This window comes from Trematomus bernacchii, unplaced genomic scaffold (genome assembly GCF_902827165.1).
Source record: "Trematomus bernacchii unplaced genomic scaffold, fTreBer1.1, whole genome shotgun sequence".
Classification (NCBI taxonomy): Eukaryota; Metazoa; Chordata; class Actinopteri; order Perciformes; family Nototheniidae; genus Trematomus; species Trematomus bernacchii.
The window spans coordinates 7,442,626-7,449,140 of NW_022988050.1; positions in this window are offsets into that span (position 1 = coordinate 7,442,626).

Genomic DNA, 6,515 nt, shown 5'->3' on the forward strand with positions numbered 1-6,515 from the left:
CTATACATTTGCTATTTGAGTATCATGTCCTGATACACACTGCTGTGGGTGGGTCATTGTTTTGGAATGACAAACCAATCATAAAACAGGCCAACTCAATCACAACTATTGAAACCATAAAGCATGTTGTAAAGTGGCTCACTTTTTGCAAGCATTTGCTGGTCTTAAGGTCCTGGATGAGTCTTAATGATTTTCTCTGTGCCCACCCACACTATGATTAAGTGTGACTGTGTTACTGGATTGGTGAAAATAACTTTCAGAGGTTACCAATTTATGGTTTGACAGTGATAACCATGTGATGAGTTTGAAATTCAAAGGTCCTTCTAGGTTTGGCTTAGTTTTATTCATGCCAAAATGAAAACAAATTGGTACACACTTTACACACACTGGTTGTGTTTAAATGGTGCAGATATGTCCTCTATTTATAAGGTGGTTAAGATATTATCTGTCATGCTAAAACACTGCTGTGACATGGACGTTTTTTGTTATTTGCCCTTTCATTTGTGCGATTTATCCACCATTTTTTCCCTTCAGCTTTGACGCTTTTTGGTCATTTTACAAAGTTCTTGTTTTGTGCAGCGTCTCTTACACTTCTTGGGTCAGGTTAGACCATGTTGATTGGCTGAACTCAGGCGGATGCAGGCTGTCGGGAGAGTAAGGGCTAGGAAAGGCGATTGAGATACAGAACATTAGCCGGTGTCGGGAGAAAATTAAAGGCCAGATCGCTTTCTTAATCAGAGCACAAGCACTGCGTTAAGAAGGAATTAGGTCGACAGCTGCTGTGTCGCTGCTTACTTTGCTCTCGCTCTCTCCCCGTCCGCATACACACACATGCTCTTCACACACTCTTATTATCGTTCTCCTTTCTGTTTCACTCCTTGACCCTTCACTCTTGTTTAATTGTATTGTTCCCATCATTCCCCCTCCCCCCCTGTGTACTATAACTATTTTGTGGCTGGTCCTCTATTATCTTTCCATATCCAGTCTTTTTTGTCCTCCACTTAACATTAAAGCTAAGAGTTGGCCACTTCTCAGCTAGTGATGAGCAATGAGATAAACAAGAAACGAAAAATTCACAAAAAAACCGCATTCTGCAAAACGTGTAGACTAAAATAAGAGGCCGAAGAGGAGAGGAGGGAAGAGAAGTGATGCATGATGGATAAAGATGGGTTTTGGTTCTGTTCCAGGAGGCTCAGTAGTACCCCTGTGGCTGATGGATGAGCTGTCATCGTTGAGCTCTTCCATGTACACCTGAGATGAATGGACAAACAGCAGTGGCCCTTTCGCTGTCTATCCATCTTCCTCTGTTTAGATACTTTCTGCTGTCCACGCTCGTCCCCCGCCCACACACACAAGGGGCTCATCAGAGTTTTTGAAGACTAATGCCGTTATTTTTAGACACGAATTGCCAGCGGCCAATATTTTGTGCAGGCAGTAGCTTTATTTTTGATTTGACCATCTAATGCCAAACAACCTGGCAAGGATTGAGTGGTTCCCAGGATTTGTATTGTTGCTGGAATGATTAAAAAAAACAAGCTCTAAAATTTAAAACATGGGAAACCAATGAGATAGGTTGGCAGTGGGATAACCGACTTAACTTGTTCAACAATAAAAGACAAAAAACCCACACAAAATGGCTTCAAAAGTCGAAATGATTTCTACAAATTGTCAAAATGATCAAGCTGTGGAGATAGAAGAATCTGAATTATAATGTAGGATAGCCTTTACTCAAAAATGTCTGATAAAAGGCCGATATAATCTTGCCAAATCAATATGTCTGTCTACATTTTATATCCAAACATGAACATGTTGTATGTCAGTGCTTGCGGTCCATATTTTCAGCTCCCTAATGTATTTACAAACCATGTGTCAGAAAAACTGAAGATTGTTCACCGATGTCAGGAGTCACTCCACTTTTTAATTTGGCAAATGCAGCGTATAAATTATAATTTGTTGCTTTAATCAGTTGAATCAACTGGAATGACCCTGTGCCTGATTGCCAGCGTCTTTCTGCAGACTTCAGTTTTGTTGGCATATTGTTCAGGCCATGACTCGATGGAAGTGGCAGCACTCAATATTCAAGCAAAGTTTGTTAAGTTCTACAAGGTCAAATTAGCTTTTAAAATCCTGGAAAAGTACTATGTGGATAATGTTGTGTTTTTCTGAAGTCAGTGCATTTACCATATTCTGTTCTCTATAATTTTCTAGGTAAAACAACAAAATAACTCAATAACAATTGTATCATGAATGATTATAAGTTTCAATGTTTGCGAGTAAAGAGAACATGTAAATACTCACTCTGTATTGCTCCTTATTTAAAAATAGGAAATTGTTAAAGAGCAAAGGAAGTATTTGAAAGGCACACTTGGCATCACACTGTCCTTATGAAGCTGGTTAGATACATACAGTCCATGTAAACTAACAAGGCACAGACACACTTTGGGGTGAAACTACTCTGTGTCCTCTCCAAGGGGGAAGGTTTAAAAAACATTTAATTAGGCTTTTGGCATGGCTTCATTTTAGCCTGGAGGTGTTGGAGGAGGTTTTACAGGCTTCATCCCTTTTAGAGCCTCGCAGATTAAACATTCATGAGAGCAATCAGCAGACCCTATGTGTCCTCTCCTGCTGTACAACTTCATCTGTAGTTTGCATGTAGCGTCACGTTCGTGTAGGTTTATGTTGCTGAACAGCGGAGTAATGTAGCTTGCACACATTATTTTTACTGCCACTCTCCTGCACTGATGACATATTGAATTCTTCTCGAGGCAAAGTATACTGAAGTGTAAGTATGCATACATTTCTTAAAAGTATGTGAATCTTAAAATCCTCCTTTTTCGGTGAGCAGGCCTTGAGAGGTGCAGGATGGAAGGATGGTGCAGGAAGGCGGAGGAGGTTGTGGGGGGGGGGGGGGAGAATGGTGAAGGAGGGGGGTGTGGGGGGGGCAACAGATGGTACGCCACGCTGCGAGGGACGTCGGCTGCCACGGGTGGGGGGGGGGAGGTGGAGTGGGGGCAGATAAATGGGGGGTGGGAGGGGGTACTTTTTCCCCAAAGTGCCAGCAGGGATGACGAGGAGGGGTACTGGCTGCACGAGTGTGTGATCGCGTTTGCACGAGCGTCTCCATGTGTCAAAAGGAGAGCCATATTCAGACTTGAGTTCCTCATCGACTGAGGTGAGAAGCCTTTGCCTCGTGCCCACTCAGGGTCTGTCCGCGGACCCCCATGCCGCGCAGAACAGACAGAGCGATGACTCCCCCACGCACCAGTACACAGCTAGTTCACAGGCATCGAGACTGTATGAGGACCATGCTGAAATGACTCGTAACCCAGTTGTCGTGGTGAACTATCCCCCCCACCCCTGCCCCTCCTTGTCTCCTCTCTATCTACAACACCTACATGCACAGACGGCACACATGCTCACACACATGCACATAAACCCCCAATTACAGTGGCTGCCTGCAAAACACACCAGCTTCAGTGGTGTGTATATATGGTGCTGCCTATTGAACAGATGTTGTGGAATTTAAGATGCAAAAGCACCCCTCCACCACCACCCCTATACCCAACACACACATGCACATATATGTATATAATACACACACACACACACAAAACCCTCACTGTCTCCCTCCCCCCCAGCTGGCCCTGCCATGAACGTGCCATGTGGCGCTCCATTCCCCCTGGCACTTCCACTCTGGCTGTGCCAACTCTGCTGCGTCTGGCCGCCGCCAATTGGAAAGACCAAGAAAACAGCAGACTCAAAGTGGACTGTTTCTTTGTGTGTCTGAAAGTGTGTGTGTTAACCTTAAGAAACACAAACACTTGAACTGTCAGTCTATGTCACTGAGTTGTATATCAAACGGTAGAGAAGAGTCAGATTTTTTTTTTCTTCCAGCGTGAAAAAACGACTTTAATGTCCAGTTTTGTTGGGCAGAAGATGGGACTATATGTGTTTCTGTAGTTGTGTAGTCTGCGCAGGTGTGTGTCATACTGTCAGTCTGTACATGGTGGTTGTGAATCCCGTTGGGAATGGCGGCGGAATTTCTGTTACCATGGAGATGTCCAAGCTCATCTGTAATACAATTTCAACTTGAGAGAGATTAATTCAGAGGAAAGTGTTGATTTATTCATCCTGGTGGTTGCTGATGCACTTCCTCATTCGCTCTGATGTTTTACTGCGATGGCTGCCCATTCGCTGACTAGTTTTCATTTTTTCAAACCGTGTCACTGTTGAAATATTGCTGCCGTGCTTGTCTATCTTCATCACAGGATAAGTTAAGGATAGGACCAGTGATTATTTTCTGTTTTCCTTGTTGTATAGTTAATCAATTCCTTGCAAAGACAACAACAAACCACTTTCCATGTATCCAATGCCTGACATGGTTTAATTCAAGTCCAAATATTATTATATATAAATCAGTTAGAGACACAACTCGATGACATGAATCCTCATTACAAAGAAAATGGGCACTGTTGTAATTTCTACAACAACCATCCTAATGCCATAACAACAAGTCCTCCCATTTAAACACCAATAGACATTATTTTTCCTTTGTCGTTTAGCTTTCCTTTCAGAATTATACATGTAAATGTTTTCTGATCCAACTACTATCGGCAGGATATTTGACGCTGCATTCCTAAACTGTTGCCGATCAATTAGAAATCCATCTGTTTATGTGACAATGCTGTGGTTAACATTAGGTTGGGGCCAGACGCAATATTGAGAGGAATTGTGGTTGAGTTAATTAAGTACTTTGCAAAATTGAAATGGCAGCCTCCGGATCTGAAAAGGGAAGACAATGTGGAAGTGCCTTAAATAAGCATTCTTTCTTAACCATCAGGGAGGGGACACCACTGGTTGCATAAAGAAGTCAAATTGTATAGAAGCCTACAAGAGAATTCTTGCTTCATTTGTTGCTCAGTCCACATTGTAAACATTAGTCTTTTGTCTCAATTGCTAGTTTATATTCTCCTTCAATTTGTGTCCCTTTAAGTGTAAAAGGTTGTTTAGGGTGTGGCTCCTTTGTGGATGCTACCATGAAGTTGTTGTGTTTGGGTGTTCTTGTTTATGTCTCAAAACGTAAGCTCTTTCGCAGTTTTTCTTTGAGTTTAAAAAGTGAATTTAATTTAATCTTCAACTTTGATTCACCCTATCGTTTCACTGCTTCTTCAAAAATCCTGTATCTGTCAGATTATAGTAATGGTATAATTAAAGTAAAGGGTTAGGAAACAATTGCGGAAATATATAAACTGCATAAATCCACATCTGAAAATAGTCAGCTGAAATACACAATAAACTCCAAAAAACAACGTTGCCCAGATGTTCAAAGCAAGTTCTGAGAAAAATAGGAAGTATATATTTGTGTCCATTTGAAAAGATGTATGTCCTCAATGAGACAATGTGGTTTTTTAGAGAAGATATTTGAGTTAAGGGTAGCTCCTAACATATACTTATAACATATTCACTCACCCTACTTCACCATTTTATAACACAACATAGATCAACACATATTTTATTGGATCAAGGGAAGATGATACATCACTCGTAAGTCAAGTGGTTCCAGTCCTGTGCTAGTATTTATGTTCACATATACATCGTTGCATTTATGTGTGCATATGCATGAGCATGTGTTCTATCTCTATGTGACCCTCAAGACTCTCTTAAATGCAATGGAAGCACCCCCTCCTCCCCCATTCCCTCCATGTGGTGGTGGGAAGTGAGAGCTCCTCTTCACATTCCTCTTCTTATAATCTCTTTTAGTCTGAGAAAGCAGGCGTGGCCTCATACCTCGTTTCAGGGCTGCCATCGGGACACACACTCCATTATGTTTACTTCTTCATAGCATTCAAAGAGGGGTCGAGGGAGATGGATCAAAGCGAGACAAAAATAGAGCATAATGTGGAGAAGAGGGGAGAAAGTGGGCACTAACCCAGGGGAAAGGCAGTGACATATAGGTTTCTTTGACTTCTGATAATCAGCATGAGAGAGTTATGTTAATAACAATACCAATTAATTACCAGAACATGATTGCCAGTTGTTAGTTAGTCGCTGCTTTACATAGCACAGTATTATGTAACCAAAGCAACATGGTTACAGTGTGTAGTACCTACAGTAAAACCACATAGAATGAGATTTGAATTATAATTATAATAATTTAAAATATTCTACATTACTGTTCACATATCTGTCTAAAGGTATTAGAGAAGTTTAGAAAAGACACCACCAGCTCCTCAATAGTACATTTACATTTATTAAATCGTATTTTTCCCCGTATGTCAAGATTTTGAAAAGCATTGTATTTTATGTCAGCATCTGCCAGTGTGGGCCATCACGATAACAGTAGGCATACAAATATGTTAATTCCACTACTGTGGATATTTAATGTGCTCTGCTATTAAGTGGAAAAAGAGATGTGCATGTACCCGTTTCGGCATAGGCAATTGGCCAAAATGAGATTAGAATATATTGCCATATTGGTTATTGGCAAAATCCAATGTGATTCATCCCTTGATGCA